Source organism: Hibiscus syriacus, unplaced genomic scaffold, assembly GCF_006381635.1.
Source record: "Hibiscus syriacus cultivar Baekdansim isolate YM2019G1 unplaced genomic scaffold, ASM638163v2 tig00111191_pilon, whole genome shotgun sequence".
NCBI lineage: Eukaryota > Viridiplantae > Streptophyta > Magnoliopsida > Malvales > Malvaceae > Hibiscus > Hibiscus syriacus.
The window spans coordinates 52,542-70,960 of NW_024063010.1; positions in this window are offsets into that span (position 1 = coordinate 52,542).

Sequence of the window (18,419 nt, forward strand, 5' to 3'; positions counted from 1 at the left end):
CCATTCCTCCATTTCAAGGACGAACAGATCCTGAAGCCTATCTAGACTGGGTAATCAAAATCAAACACATTTTTGAATGTCAAAATTATACGGAACAAAAGAAGGTCAGACTTGTTGCTATGGAATTCATGGACTATGCCTTAGTTTGGTGGAACCAATTGGTAAGTTGAAGAAGACGAAATGGTGAACGCTCCATCAGTACATGGGAAGAAATGAAAGCCATTATGAGGAAAAGGTTCGTACCTACTCACTATCACCGAGATCTTTATCATAAAATACAAAATTTGAAACAAGGAAGCAAGAGCGTTGAAGATTATTTCAAAGAAATGGAGATAGCCATGATCCGAGCCAATGTGGATGAAGATAGAGAAGCAACAATGGCAAGGTTCTTATTTGGCCTAAATCTTGATATTGCTAACCTTGTTGAACTTCAGTATTATGTAGAGATTAAAGAGATGGTGCACGTGGCCATGAAAATTGAAAGACAACTCAAAAAGAAATCATATACTAGGAGCAGTCCAAATTCAGCCAACAAATGGAAGCAAGAACCTATTACTTTCCAGAAGATAACTCCAGTCCAAACAAAGGATCGTGCAGAGGTACCTAAAACTATACAAGTGGGCTAGTTTAGCAAGGGTAAAGAAAAGCAAACCAGCACTTTCGAGAGAACAAGAGACATCAAATGTTTCAAGTGTTTTGGAAAAGGACATGTTGCTAGTCAATGTCCCAACCAAAATGCCATTATGGTACTTGACAATGGAGATATTGTATCGGATTCTGACGAGCCTATTTTTGATGCGGAACCTGAAACAATGCAAGATGAAGAAACTGAAGAAAACGCAGATCATGGTGAGATGCTTGTTTCGAAAAGGTGCCTACAATCACAAACATCCCAAGAGGATATTCAAAGAAACAATATTTTCCATACAAGATGCCATGTCAAGGACAAGGTTTACACAGTGATCATCGATGGAGGAAGTTACACATACATAGCCAATACTCTTATGGTTGAAAAACTTGGATTGGCAACATCAAAGCATCCTACTCCATATAAACTCCAATGGCTTAATGAAGGAGGTGAGTTAAATGTTACCAAACAAGTTCTAATTCCTTTTTCAGTTGGAAGGTACAAGGACGAGGTGCTTTGTGACATTGTCCCTATGCATGCTAGCCAAATTATACTTGGGAGACCATGGCAGTATGACAAAAGGGCCATTCATGATTGTTTTCACAATCAATACACTTTTAAGCATGATGGACGTAAGGTGACCTTGATGCCTTTAACGCCTAAAGAAGAACAACAAGATCAATTGCATATGCGAAAGAGTGTACAAGCATGGCTCAAAGACAAAACCCCAACGAAAAATGAAGAGGAACTAAACAAGAAACCAAACTTCTTCATAAAGAAACATGATGTTTCAATTTTGGAAAATGAAGGGTCTCCAACGAAAGGTGGTGATGATTGGGACTTAAAGTCACAACTCTTCACCAAAGGTTTTAATCTTCAAAAGGTAAGTACCCTTTTATATGAAACCTTTTCTCTCCTCACTTTTCAGGACAAATCACGAGAAAGGTCACTTCCAAAAGGGATATCCCTAGATAAAGATCATTCCCAAAAGGTACATGTTGGTAAATCATATTCCAAAGAAAGACCTAAAGGGAAATCTTACGAAAGGGAATCTAATGGAAAGACACAATCGTTCAAAGGATGTTTTCTTTTAGCAAAAAGACGTGACGCTATGCAAGGATAGAATGAGCTCGATTTGAGGACAAATCGCCCTAAAGAAGGGGGGATGATACAAGGACGTTTTCAACTATAAAGGGAGTATTCTTGAACATCCTTATAATGCATTCACTTTATACTAGCCTTATAATATATACTATTATAATACATATCATGCTTAGGATATTAGTTATGAAGTTAAAGAATAACTTAGTATGAATACATCTTGCACATTGTTATTGTAATATGTTAAGCATGTTAGGACAGCTTTATAATCATATTAAGCATGATTATTATCTATACATCAAGGCAGCATACTTATAATGCATTTTGTTAGTTCATATGCATTCATATTAGCTCTTAAGCCTCATGCATAATCTTACACATATTATGAGATGATATAATTAGCTCATGGCCTTCAAACTTAGCTCACATTACCATAATCAAACATGGCAGCAAGGTAATTAGCTCGTTTTAGCTCAATAACATGAACTTACCTTGTTTCCTCGCACATATAGGTACATTGGAGTGTGATGCACGTTGAGGTAGCTTGGTGAATGATTTGGACGTCATATGCAGCTCACAAACAGCTTACAAAGTACAAGGCAGCTCACGAAACACTAAGGGAAGCTCGATTCAGCTGGAGGAGCCTAAGGCTAGCTAAACTTAGCTAGTTGGACTATTTGGAGCTGAGTTACCAAAAGGGATGTCAAAGCTAGCTCCACAACTCAAGCTAGCTTGGAGGAGACACATGCACGCCCAAGAGAAAGCACATGACCAACCATCATTCCATGCACAAGGATGAAATAAAAGGATGGTTGTGAGGATAGTATCTTGAAGAAATCTCAAAGAAGAACCAATGCTATATAGAGCAGAGACCCAATCTTTATATTGTTTCTTCAAGGGATGGTGTTAAGTACTTTGACCCACTAGTTATATGAACTAGGAACCAGAAGTATCAAGATGAAAGGAAGGGGTTGACGCCACAAGTATAAAATACTTGATAAGTCGATAAAAAGTCACCAGGACTTAAGAAGAGAATAATCTCACTTTAATTGAATAAAAAGGTGTAGTTACAAATGATGGAATGTTTTCCTATTTATAGGAAATGGAGAGATATGGCCGAATAAATACAAGATGATTCGGCCAGCCTATGTATCTCCCTATAAAGACATAATTTAAATGCTAAAAGAGAGGATGGTTCGGCCCTAGATGGAGGGAAATGATCCTTGGCCGAATAGTTCTTGTGTCTCCTCAAGTTGGCGCCAATTTGGATGGAAGATGATGCTTGGCCGAATAGGTAGAGGGCTCTTCATCTTGGCGCCTAAATGAGTTCACATGCAAGGCACATGGGGGCTGGTCATATGCACGGCACATGGGTGTTCTAGGAAGCCTTGTGGTGCACCCATGTGCATTCGATGATGGCTGGTCATGTGCTTCTTCTTAGGCGTGCATGTGTCTCCTCCAAGCTAACTTGAGTGTTGAGCTAGCTAGCAAGCATGGGGTGTTTGTGAATGATCTTCCTAGCCGATTCCTTTTGAGCTCCATAACAACATGTTCAGCTACATTCAGCTACCTTTGTCATCACTTTTAGCAACTCAGCTTCAAATAGTCCAACTAGCTAAGTTTAGCTAGCCTGAAGCTTCTCCAGCTGAATCGAGCTTCCCTTAGCATTCCATGAGCTGTCTTGTACTTTGTTAGCTGTTTGTGAGCTATATATGACGTCCAAATCATTCACCAGGCTACCTCAACGTGCATCACACTCCATTGTACCTATATGTGCAAGGAAACAAGATAAGTTCATGATATTGAGCTAAAACGAGCTAAATACCTTGCTGCCATGTTTGTTTATGGTAATGTGAGCTAAGTATGATGGTCATGAGCTAAGTACATCATCTCCTAATATGTGTAAGATAATGTATAAAGCCTAAGATTAATATGAATGCAAATAAACTAATGAAATGCATTATAAGTATGCTGCCTTGATGTATATATAATAATCATGCTTAATACGATAATAAAACTATCCTAACATGCTTAACATATTAAAAATAACAATGTGTAAGATGTGTTCATACTAAGTTATTCTTTAGCTATTAAAACATTATATAACATAACATAAGAGAGTGTTAAGTTATCAAATGAATCAAAAGCTTCAAGAAACTTATTTAAGAGAACTTCCCTGAATTGTTTGGCCCTTGACCTAGTAATGGGACCGTGTGGCATGACCTTCGGATCTGGTGTAGACGTGACTATATCATCATCTTCATATCTCCCAATTGAAAATGACACAAGTACTTGCTCTATGAATTCTAGCTCTTCATCTTCATTTAATCCTTGCAAAACATATGGACTGGGATGTTTGAATGTTATAAGCCCCAACTTCTCGACCATGTATGTGCTTGCAAGATTTGCACAACTTCCACTATCAATGGCTACAAGACATACTTTGCTATCTTTACCATTTACATGGCAACGAGTATGAAATGCATTCTCTCTTTGCTGAATGTTCTCCATTGCTTGGGAAGAAGAAAGATCAAATATCATTGTTAGTAAAAAAAAATTTGAAATGTGAAAATTAGGACCTTACCAAATTTCACACAACAAAACCTCGCGGTCACTCCAAAAATTATGATGTCACTCCACTCAAGCACTCGTATTTCACTCGGAATATGTCTTTGGCTTTTTTAATTCCCCTTCTGATCTCACACACTCGATTAGCCTTTTTCCACTCGTTCCTCTCTTGTAAAGTTCTTAAAAGAACTAACTCGAGACATTTCAAGTGCTATGGACGTCAGCTGAAAAGTTCGTTAGTGTAGAGGAAAAAATAGAAAGGTAGAAAGATTAAATAATGAAGGGTGGTCTTATAAAAGGAAGAAAAATAAAGAAAGGTTCACTTACTATGCAAAGATACTCACCACCTTCCTAGAAGAACAATCAAAGGTCTTGAAGACTTCCTTAGGATCAGTTGAAATAATGATGTTGCTTGTCACCTTTGGCATTTCTTTGCATTTTGATTTCTTTGTTTCCTTTCTTTAGTTTTTCTTAACTTGGAATCTCTTGTTGATGTTGGGATTAACTTGCTGGTTTTTATCTTTTGACATTTCTCTTTTTTTATTTTCTTTTTATTGAATGGTAGGATGTTGTTTTTGCTTGTTCTTGTTACAATCCACCTTAGCTCTGATTACCATATGATACAGTTCAACCTAGCCTCACTTGGATGGATGGTGAAGTTAAGGTTGTACCTTTGATTGTTTCGATCTAGGAAAACAACAAGTATCCTGCACAAACAAGAAAGCTAAAAAAAATGGTTAAATGGAAGTAATGAAATGGAAAGATAAATATGGCAGCGGAAAATATATATAAGTTGGTGATATGTTTAAAGGAAATGATGAAGTATGGAAATAGAAGTAGAATGAAGGTGATGGAGATGAATATGAAAAGTAGTATCTCAAAGAAGACTCAAAGAAGAACCAATGTTAAAGAACAAAGACTCAGACTTTATATTGCTTCTTTAAGGGATGGTAAACAAGGACTTTGACCCACTATCTATAAAGAGATAGGAACCAGAAGTATCAGGGTGACATAAATAGGGGTGACGCCACAAGTATAAGCTTGATAAGTCGATAAAGTTCACTTAAGAACTAAAGAGAGAAACTCTCACAAATATTTGATTAAACAAAGTGAATTCGTGCCCTTTACAAATGAATGTAAAGCTATTTATAGGCCTAAGAGTGCATGGTGTGAATACAAAACATTTAATGAGTGAACCTTCATGGATGAGTGTTCATACTTTAAGTAGATACAAAGCATGGCTTAGGTGAATGAATTTTGATGAATGGATGTTCATCTTTTAATGGAATACATCCTTTGGCCGAATTCATCCCACCTTGTGTGAACTTGTTGATTTGTCTTCTATGGATGAATGTTCATGAATGTATCTTGGCTGAAATTCTTCCCCCTTGTGTGAACATGACTATTTGGTTTCTTGCATGAAAATGCATGAATGGATGAATTTAAAAGCCTTTGAATGAATCCTTGCACCTCCTCACAAATGTTCTGATTCATTTTAATATTCTTTTCTCGTCCATGCATGTCTTCATTAATTCCTCCCATGCATAAGTCCTTTGAAGGAGATGAATGGTTGCAAATCCCGTATTAATTTCCAGACTGCACTGTCTTCAGTAATCTGGGTATATCTCAAGCTCCCGATATTTGATTGATGTGATTAAAAATGGGTTGGAAAGATACGAGATAGGGGATTAAATGTTAAGAAGACTTCATCACCCAAAGACGCTTGTAACATGTCCAAAAAATGAGATCTCTATGAGTGACGTGAATCTGTCCATTGGATTGCCTTGAATGTACCTTGTACTAAATACAAAATGTATATAAGTTATAATGCTCAAGGTAATGAATAAGTAATAAGCAACATTCTAATGTAACACATGATGTCATGGTTAATAATATAATAATGCAATTTATATGATAACATAAGTAAGGAATGTGTAACATATGCATGAAACAAGCTAATTAAAGATGTGACATGCATGAATATCATATAGGATGCAAAGATAGGACAATATATGAATATTCAAGCATAGTTTAGAATGTAAAAACATGCTTATAACACATATAAAGCATAAATGAGTAAATAAAATAATAAAATATGGATGAACTCCCTTAGAATCTCCTTGGAAGAACTTCAAAGTTGTGAGCATGTTTTGTTTGAAATTGGTGGTCGGTAGGATCACATCAGATTCGGCCAGCCTTATGTCTTCCAATAGAGTCATAATTTAATTACAAATAGAGATGATGGTTCAGTTTAAATGGAGGGTAATAACCAATGGCCGAATAGCTCTTGTGTCCCTTCATGTTGCCGCCAAATTGGATGAGAGATGATGCTTGGCCGAATAGGGAGAAGTGATGTGATCCTGTCAGCTCTAACTTTCTCCTTGTGATACGATCCAAACAAGCTCTAATTTTATCCATGACTTGAACACACCATGGATGTTCTTCAAATCTGTTTCTAAGGGAGTTCTTCATTACCCTATCTTATACTATATATCATTTATACATTCTATTCTATCATAAGCATGCATTCACATGTTAGTATAAATTATCATATTATTATTTCCATACTATGCTTATTTGATCATGTTTTTCATATTATTCAAATATATGCTATGATTACATATCATTTCTTAGGATATTATTATTACATGTTTCCATTTATCATTTATGAATACCATGTTATATGATATTCATGCATACAACATATACCCATATCTTTATGATTGTTACACAATGTTATAAGCATGTTAGGATAGTCTTATAATCATATTAAGCATGATTATCATATATACATCAAGTCATCATCATTATAAATCATTTCATTAGTTCATATGCATTCATATTAGCTCTTAAGCTTCATGCATTATCTTAGACATATTTTGAGATGATATAATTAGCTCATAACCTTCAAACACAGCTCACATCACCATAATCATACATGGCAGCAAGGTATTTAGCTCATAACAGCTCAATATCATGGACTTACCTTGTTTCCTTGCACATATAGGTACATTGGAGTGTGATGCACGATGAGGTAGCTTGGTGGATTATTTGGACGTCATACACAGCTCACAAACAGCTTACAAAGTAAAAGGCAGCTCATGGAACACTAAAGGAAGCTCGATTCAGTTGGAGGAGCTTAAGGCTACCTAAACTTAGCTAGTTGGACTATTTGGAGCTGAGTTGCCAAAAGTGATGTCAAAGGTAGCTGAATATAGCTGAACATAATGTTAAGGAGCTCACAAGGACTTAGCTAGGAAGCTTGTTCACAAACAGACCATGTTTGCTAGCTAGCTCCACAACTCAAGCTAGCTTGGAGGAGACACATCCACGCCCAAGAGAGAGAACATGACCAACCATCATCCCATGCACAAGGCTGCACCACAAGGCTCCCTAGAACACCCATGTGCATGCCATATGACCAGCCCCCATGTGCCGTGCATATGATCTCATTTAGGCGCCATGATGAAGAGCCATTTAACCATTCGGTCAAGCATCATCTCCTCTCCCATTTGGCGCCAATTTGAAGGGATACAAGTGTTATTCGGCCAAGGATCATTTCCCTCGAGCAAGGGCCGAACTATCATCTCTTTTAGCATTTCAATTATGTCTTTATAGGGAGATACATGGGCTGGCCGAACCATTATGCCTCTATTCGGCTATGCCCCTCCGTTTCCTATAAATAGGAAAGCATTCATCATTTGTAATGAGACCTTTTATTTTAATTGAAGTGAGATTATTCTCTTTCTTAAGTCCTGGTGACTTTTTATCGACTTATCAAGTATTTTATACTTGTGGCGTCAACCCTATTCTTTTATCTTGATACTTCTGGTTCCTAGTTCATATAACTAGTGGGTCAAAGTACATAACACCACCCCTTGAAGATGATGCGCTCATGCCAAGGACCAAACTTCTTCAACACATGATCACTTCATGGATGTTCTGCCTTGTTGATTCTAAGGGAGTCTTACCTTATTTTATTATTTATTTACTCATTTATGCATTACATGTCACGTGAATATGTTTATCTTATTCTTAATTTTTGCTTGAATAAATATGTTGTCATTTATATGTATAATATATGATATTCATACATGATTTATTAATTCATATCTTTATATAACTCATTCAATGCATATGCATTCATAGTTAGCTCATTTGCATTATTAACATAGGTGGAAGCATGCATTCATAATTATCATAGCTCAATTCCTATCTAATTATTTGTTTACATACTTTGTCTAGGTTCATCGGATGCCAAGAAGACTAAAGGCAATTGAAGAGTTGGTTGGACAGTTTACGTCAGTCAGATTGATCTACATATTTGAACATGTTCCAAACATCTTTGGGTGATGAGGTCTTCTTAACATTTAATCTCCCATCTCGTAGATTTCCAACGCATTTTGAATCACATCAATCCGATATCGGGAGCTTGAGATATGCCCAGATTACTGAAGACAATGCAGGATGGAAATTAATACGGGATTTGCAATCATTCATCTCCTTCAAAGGACTTATGCATGGGAGGAATTAATGAAGACATACATGGATGATAAAAGAATATTAAAATGAATCAGAACATTGGTGAGGAGGTGCAAGGATTCTTTTAAAGGCTTTTAAATTCATCCATTCATGTATATTCATGCAAGAAGCCAAATAGTCATGTTCACACAAGGGGGAAGAATTTCAGCCAAGATACATTCATGAACATTCATCCATAGAAGACAAATCAACAAGTTCACACAAGGTGGGATGAATTCGGCCAAAGGATGTATTCCATTAAAAGATGAACATCCATTCATCAAAATTCATTCACCTAAGCCATGCTTTGTATCTACATAAAGTATGAACATTCATCCATGAATGTTTACTCATTAAAGCTTTTATGTGTATCCTAGGAATAGTTAGGCCTATAAATAGTTTAGCTTTCATTTTGTAAAATAATTCACTTTGTTTAATCAAATATTTGTGAGAGTTTCTCTCTTTAGTTCTTAAGTGAACTTTATCGACTTATCAAGCTTATGCTTGTGGCGTCACCCCTATCTATGTCACCCTGATACTTCTGGTTCCTATCTCTTTATAGATAGTGGGTCAAAGCCCTTGTTTACCATCCCTTAAAGTAGTAATTTAAAGTCTGGGTCTTTGTTCTTTAACATTGGTTCTTCTTTGAGTCTTCTTTGAGATACTACTTTTCATATTCATCTCCATCACCTTCATTATACTTCCATTACCATACTTCATCATTTCCTTTAAACATATCACCAACTTATATATACTTTCCGCTGCCATATTTATCTTTCCATTTCATTACTTCCATTTAACCATTTTTTTAGCTTTTTTATTTGTGCAGGATATTTGTTGCTTTCCTAGATCGAAACAATCAAAGGTACAACCTTGACTTCACCATCCATACAAGTGAGGTGAGGTTGAACTGTATCAAATGGTATCAGAGCTAAGGTGGATTTTAACAAGAACAAGCAAAAGCAACATCCTACCATTTAATAAAAAGAAAATAAAAAAGAGAAGTGCAAAAAAAACAGCAAGTTAATCCCAACATCAACAAGGGATTCCAAGTGAAGAAAAACTAAAGAAAGGAAACAAAGAAAGCAAAATGCAAAGAGGTGCCAAAGGTGACAAGCAACATCATCATTCCAACCGATCCTAAAAAAGTCTTCAAGACCTTTAATTGTTTCTTCTAGGAAGGTGGTGAGTATCTTTACTTAGTAAGTGAACCATTCTTTATTTTTCTTCCTTTTATAAGACTACCATTCATTATTTAATCTTTCTACCTTTCTATTTTTTCCTCTACACTAATGAACTTTTCAACCGACGTCCATAGCACTTGAAATGTCTCGAGTTAGTTCTTTTAAGAACTTTACAAGAGAGGAACGAGTGGAAAAGGCTAATCGAGTGTGTGAGATCAGAAGGGGAATTACAAAAGCCAAAGACATATTCCCGAGTGAAATACGAGTGCTTGAGTGGAGTGACATCATAATTTTTGGAGTGACCGCGAGGTTTTGTTCTGTGAAATTTGGTAAGGTCCTAATTTTCACATTTCAAATTTTTTTTACTAACAATGATATTTGATCTTTCTTCTTCCCAAGAAATGGAGAACATTCAGCAAAGAGAGAATGCATTTCATACTCATTGCCATGTAAATGGTAAAGATGGCAAAGTATGTCTTGTAGCCATTGATAGTGGAAGTTGTGCAAATCTTGCAAGCACATACATGGTCGAGAAGTTGGGGCTTATAACATTCAAACATCTCAGTCCATATGTTTTGCAAGGATTAAATGAAGATGAAGAGTTAGAAGTCATAGAGCAAGTACTTGTGTCATTTTCAATTGGGAGATATGAAGATGAGGTCTTGTGTGATGTTGTTTCCATGAATTCAAGCCATCTTCTCCTCGGACGTCCTTGGCAGTTTGATAAACGAGCATTGTATGATGGATTCTCCAACAAATATTCATTCAAACACCAAGGGAGAAAGATCATGTTGGTTCCAATGTGCCCAAATCAAGTCCATGAATGCCAAGAGACCCTTAAGTCACATATAGAGGAATGGGAGAAAACTAAAGCCATGAAGAAAGTTGAAAGAGAAGTTATACATGAAAAAAAAATAACAGTGGAGAGAGTTGAACATGCACAAATCAAAGAAGAACATCATGAGAAAACCAAGACATTTGGAGTTGAAAATGAGAGTGTGATTTTGTGTGAGAAATCCATTGGAGTAATTGAAAATGAGAGTAAAAGCATTGAGAGTGAAGATGAGTGTGTTGTAAAACATGAGAGTGAGATTGAAGATAGAATTCAAAACAAACATGAGCATGAGAGAAAAGAATGTGAGGAGAAGGAAGTTTTACTTTATACTAATCAATCTTTTCTTCCTATTCTTTCATTTGATTTGCAGGTTATTCCAAAGGCCATACCATTGCAAATTGATGAATCACATTTGTCCATTGAAGTTCTAAAAGTTGTAACATTTGGTATTCTAAAGCATATGCTCTTTGACATTCGAAGTACGTTCATTCTACACTCAAATTTCAAACAACCTTATGAAAGGGAAGTTTCAACGAACCAAATTCCATTCATGAACTTTAATGAATCTTGTATGTTCATTCACATTGTTAATGATGTTTCATGTTCTAACTTATTTCTATTTTGCAGCACATTGAATCATTTACATGGAAGTGTTCTTGCTTGTGATCATCAATTTAAGGAAAAGAAACGAGCATTATCTAACTATTCAAGATTCATAATGTGGAAGGGTACAAAGACTAAAGTTGGCAAGCCTTACCTACTTGAAGGATTCAAAGAAATTCATGCATACCCTAATAGGCATAATGATCTTCATTCATCCTTTCTTACACCAATGGATCAATCAATGATAAAAGCTTTAGATTTGAGGATAAATCGCTCTAAAGAAGGGGGGGATGATGCGATCATGCCAAGGACCAAACTTCTTCAACACATGATCACTTCATGGATGTTCTGCCTTGTTGATTCTAAGGGAGTCTTACCTTATTTTATTATTTATTTACTCATTTATGCATTACATGTCACGTGAATATGTTTATCTTATTCTTAATTTTTTCTTGAATATAATATGCTGTCATTTATATGTATAATATATGATATTCATGCATGACTTATTAATTCACATCTTTATATAACTCATTCAATGCATATGCATTCATAGTTAGCTCATTTGCATTATTAACATAGGTGGAAGCATGCATTCATAATTATCATAGCTCAATTCCTATCTAATTATTTGTTTACATACTTTGTCTAGGTTCATTGGATGCTAAAAAGACTAAAGGCAATTGAAGAGTTGGTTGGACAGTTCACGTCATTCAGATTGATCTACATATTTGAACATGTTCCAAACATATTTGGGAGATGAAGTCTTCTTAACATTTAATCTCCCATCTCGTATCTTTCTAACGCATTTTGAATCACATCAATCCGATATCAGGAACTTGAGATATGCCCAGATTACTGAAAACAGTGCAGGCTGGAAATTAATACGGGATTTGCAATCATTCATCTCCTTCAAAGGACTTATGCATGGGAGGAATTAATGAAGATATACATGGACGATAAAAGAATATTAAAATGAATCAGAACATTGGTGAGGAGGTGCATGGATTCTTTTAAAGGCTTTTAAATTCATTCATTCATGCATATTCATGCAAGAAGCCAAATAGTCATGTTCACACAAGGGGGAAGAATTTCAGCCAAGACACATTTATGAACATTCATCCATAGAAGACAAATCAACTAGTTCACACAAGGTGGGATGAATTCGGCCATAGGATGTATTCCATTAAAAGATGAACATCCATTCATCAAAATTCATTCACCTAAGCCATGCTTTGTATCTACATAAAGTATGAACATTCATCCATGAATGTTCACTCATTAAAGATTTTATGTGTATCCTAGGAATACTTAGGCCTATAAATAGTTTAGCTTTCATTTTGTAAACCAATTCACTTTGTTTAATCAAATATTTGTGAGAGTTTCTCTCTTTAGTTCTTAAGTGAACTTTATCGACTTATCAAGCTTATGCTTGTGGCGTCACCCCTATCTATGTCACCCTGATACTTCTAGTTCCTATCTCTTTATAGATAGTGGGTCAAAATCCTTGTTTACCATCCCTTAAAGAAGCAATATAAAGTCTGGATCTTTGTTCTTTAACATTGGTTCTTCTTTGAGTCTTCTTTGAGATACTACTTTTCATATTCATCTCCATCACCTTCATTCTACTTCCATTACCATACTTCATCATTTCCTTTAAACATATCACCAACTTATATATATTTTCCGCTACCATATTTATCTTTCCATTTCATTACTTCTATTTAACCATTTTTTTAGCTTTCTTGTTTGTGCATGATATTTGTTGCTTTCCTAGATCGAAACAATCAAAGGTACAACCTTGACTTCACCATCCATCCAAGTGAAGTGAGGTTGAACTGTATCAGAAGAAACAATATAAAGATTGGCTCTTTGCTCTCTATAGCATTGGTTCATCTTTGAGCATTCTTCAAGATACTATCCTCACAACCATCCTTTTTTGTTTCATCACCATAACCATAAGCATTTCAATCATCTTCCGCTCTCATCTCTCATTTAGTAAATAGCCTACCTATTAAACCATACGTTTACCACCCTTATCCATTTTTGTTTTGAGCCATTCACTTGTGCAGGTTATTTTGCTTCCTTCCTAGATCCACAATCAAACGAGAAGGTAGGATTACCTTACATCAAGCGGTAATCAGCGCTTTGGTGGAAGAAGCAACGTGAAAAAAAATCAAAAATACAAAAAGAAGAAGTGTAAAGTAAAAGAAAGCAAGAAAAATCAGAAAAGAAGCACTCAAAAAGAAGAAAATGAAAGCACTCAAAAGAAGAAAAAAGAAAGAAAAGTTGGAAGCACTCATCAACAATTCTCATCACCAAGCCATTCAAGTAAGCCTATAAATTTGATTGTGGGTATAGAAGGTTGTAAAGTGACTTGTGTAAGTAACCCCTTTATTCTCTTCTTTCTATTTTTTCTAAGCCACCCTTTCAATTATATTTTGCTTTCCATTCCTACTAACCTTTTTGCAGCCGACGCCAAACAAGTAGAAATTTATTTGATACAGTCTTGAGTAAAGTTCTCTAGAACTTGAGATAAGAGAATCGAGAGGAAAAAGGCTAGAGTGTGTGAGATCAGAAGAGGACAAGTAAAAGCCTTAAAGTCCTAGAGTGCAAACACGAGTGGATTGAGTGACATCAAGTTTACTTGGAGTGACTCGTGAGACTTTGTGAGAGTATATTCTGGTAAGGTCCTACACACATTTCAATTTTTCCTTATTTGCTAACATGTCTCTTCCATCCAACATCTTTGTAGTTAAAAGGACTTTGAACATTCAAAGTCAAGAGGATGAACAAAGAGAGAACATCTTCCATACCAAATGTCACGTGGGAGATAAAATTTGCATGGTTATCATTGATGGAGGAAGTTGTACAAATGTAGCAAGTACTCACATGGTAGAAAAGTTGGGTCTCAAGATTTCCAAACATCTCATCCTTATAAATTTCAGTGGCTCAATGATGTGGGCGAAGCCAAGGTAACCAAGCAAGTTGTTGTACCTTTTTCAATTGGAAGATACAATGGTGAAGTTCTTTGTGACGTGGTGCCCATGAGCACAAGCCACCTTATACTAGGACGTCCTTTGATGTAAGGCTAACCAGGCTTCTTCAATTATGGAGAAGTTGGCAACCTTGTTGTTTCCCGATCTAGGAAAGACACCAAATGCTACACCTTGAATTGAAAAATAATCTGCACAAAAGAAGAATTATTGGTTAAATAAATGAATAATAAAGAAAGGAAATAGAAATGGAAAGAATTGAAATGGATAGAATAGTTATCAAAGAAGGGCTGCGGAAGTGTTGTAGAATGATCCTTCAAGTGATGATGGATTCGGCCTCTAATGGTGATGATGGACGAATGCCTTGTTGATGATGAAGGATAATTCAAAGATGAAGAATTGGAAATTTGAGAATTTGGTGATGATATAGGCGTGATATGGTGATGGACTATGGTGATGATACAGGCGTGATAATGGAAGATGGATTATGGGGATGGAAATAGTATCTTATAAAACTAAGAAAGAACCAATGCTATAAAGAGCAAAGACCCGTTTCTTATAAGTCTTACAAGGGATGGTAAGAAAGGACTTTGACCCTCTAGTTATAAGAACTAGGAACCAGAAGTATCAAGGAGGGAATGACGCCACAAGCTTTAGAAAGGCTTGCTTAATCGATATAGTTCTAAAAAGAACTTGAAGAGAGAATAATCTCACAAAGGATTTTTAATATCAAAAGGTGTAGTTTACAAATGAATTGCAATAGCCTATTTATAGTTTTCAAAGGGTTTAAGCCGAATAGATACTTGATGGTTCGGCCAAGGTTGAAATCCCTTAGAAAATACATGATTTTTGATGAAAATACATGATTTAAATGAAGATACATGCTCTTGGCCGAATGGTTATGTGTTGGTTCGTCCCTAAGGTTGATTTGAATGCATTTGGAAGTTATTTGGGCGCCAAAATGAAGAGGAAAGAGTCTTTGGCCGAATAGGAAGCATCCCTTGGTGTTTTGGCGCCAATTTGATGTCACATGGAGTGCACATGCTTGAATGATGCACATGGCAGCCTACTTGAACGCACATGGGTCTTATTGCAAGGCTTTGGTGATGTTACAACCATAGGATGGTGTCTTGAAGTCCATGGAATGAATATGGCAGCAACTAGGCGTGACTTGGCTTCCAACATGCATCTAGGTGTCATGGCCTTCAATGTGCAGCAACTTGTCATGAAAGGTCACATTATGTGGAAGGTAACCTTTCATCATTTGAGCTACTTTACAAGTTTTTGAGCTGAAGATGAGCTGGCCATAGATGAATTACATGAAGATGAGTCATAGGTCAGCTCCTTGTGAAAAGGCACCTTTTGGAATGACAACTATTCGCGAAAAGGTACGAATCCACAAAAATTGACATAGACCATATTTGAAGTGTTCTGTGTGGTGAAGATGATGGTGCAACTCTCTAGCTGAAATAAGGTCTCTAGCTAGCTCAAAAGTCCAGCTCAAGTGAGCTATGAGCTCGGGGGTCAGCTGACAACTTTGTCCCAAAATGTTCTTGAGCTGTCCTGGAGTTGTCCTAGTTAAGTTTCCATAGCTTTTGGACTCCAATGCTAGCTTTAAGTCAGCTCCCATCATATGGTCGAACATGCACCTACAAAAGAAAGCATAATATAAGCTAAGTATATGAATTATTATAAAGTAATAAGAATGTGCATATTATAAAGATGTGAACTATAGGTTATAATAATAACTCATGCATCATACGATAATGAATGAATATTATTATTACAACTATAGATTATATGCATGAATATCAATCAATGATGCAAACCATAGGACATAATGAATGAATGCACATGTTATGATAATTCAAGCATAGTATAATATGAAATTGTAAGCTTATAATAATATATAGTGCATAAATAAGTAAATATAAGATAAAATAAGGTAGAACTCCCTTAGAACCAGATTTGAATAACCTCCATGGTGTGATCAAATCATGGAGAAATTTGGAGCTAGACAGGATCACATCATCCTCCCCTTCTTTTAGGCGATTTGTCCTCAAATCGAAGTAGTTTCTCATTGAAGACCTTCTTGATATAGGAAGGATTGAATCATTATGTTCTCCTTGAGAAGATTCTCCCCATGAAATGTTCAATTTCATTGTTCCATCTCGTTTGTGTTGCTTTGGTTCAACATTTCTCTTTGTAAAGACTTGCGTCTCTTTGAGTCCTCCTTGATGTCCTTTGGAAACATCATATCCTTCATCGATGAAGAATGTCTTTTGATCAAACTTTTTACTTGAAACAACACATCCTTTGGAGAAGGTATATAACTCTTCGTCTTCTCTCTTGGAATCATCATGATGGTTGGTGAAGAGTCTTAACCCTTGAAATCTTTCAAGTAGGTAGATCACGTCAACTCCTTGGTGTTGTTTTGAAACATCATGTCTTTTTGTAAAGACACTAGTTTCTTGAACATCTCCTTGGTGTTGTTTGTAACCAACATGTCCTTTGGTGCATGGATGTGTCTTCTTAACTTTGCTTATCCCTTCAACTTCTCTTTGGTGATGGTAGGAAACATCATGTGCTTTTGCCTTTATATCTTTCCAAATGATCACCTTTGATTAAATGGAAATAACCATTAACGAGCTAGGCATGGTAGGAACAAATTTTGTATCATCTTCTTTGTTTCCTCTCATCTTCCGGTGCAACTCTTTCTCAAACTTATGTCTTCTTTCATTTCCTATAACCATAATCAGATTAGTAGAAAAGAAAATCAATTCCAAAAGAGTAGAGAAAACAAACCCATTAATGCTTATGAATGGAAGTGAACGCTTGTTCATGATGGACAATTGTATTGGTTCATCCTTTGAGGTACTTTCATTATCCTGCATCAAAGAAAAATCAAGAATAGGAGAAAAAGAATCATTAGATAAAATCGGTTGTTTATCCTTCTTGTCTCCAAATTCATTCTTTTCAACTCTCTCATTTTCAACTCCAATGTCTTCTTCATCCACTCTTTTGATTTTCATCATTTTTTTCAATTTCAAATTGCATTCCTTCACTTGAACTTTCTTCCAAACGTTCTTCTTCAAGTTGCTCCTTCATTGCTTCAATGCGCTCTCTCAAGGTGTTTTGATCTTCATTTACTCGGCTAGAGGATAGTGGTGACAAGATAAATTTTCTTTTATCGTGGATGAATGAAGAGCGATTTATGAATCCATCATAGATAGCCCGCTTGTCAAATTGCCATGGTCGTCCAAATACCAAATGACTTATACTCATAGGCACCACATTGCATAGAATCTTGTCTTTGTACTTTCCAATTGAGAATGGAACCAGTACTTGTTCAGTGACCATCAACTCTTCCTCATCATTAAACCATTCGTATGGGCTGGAATGTTTAATTGCTGAAAGCCCCAATTTGTTCACCATGTATGTGCTTGCAATGTTTGTACAACTTCCTCCGTTAATAGCTACAAGACACACTTTACCATCTACATGGCAACGAGTGTGAAATGCATTCATTCTTTGCTGTTCATACTCCATTGAAAAGATGAAAAATTATTAGTGAAATAAAGAATGAAAATGTGAAAAGGACCTTACCAAGAACACTCTCACAAAACCTCACAGTAACACTCCAAAGAAATTAAAATGTCACTCCACTCACACACGTGTTTGCACTTGGGGATATGTTCTTGGCTTTTTCTGATCCCCCTTCTGATCTCACCCACTCGTTTGCCTTTTACCGCTCAATTCTCTCTTGTGGGTCCTTTAAAGAACTAACTCAAGATTGAGCAAGTTTCTTAGTTTGTGCGTCGGCTTAAAACAATATGGTTAGGGTATATGATAAAGGATAGGCTAGAAAAGGTTAAGAAAGATGATAAGGTAATGGAATAAGAAAAGATGAAAGAAAAGGAAATGAAATAGTAAATAAGTGAAGATAACTTACAACTCAAGTTGCAACACTTACTATCTTCCTT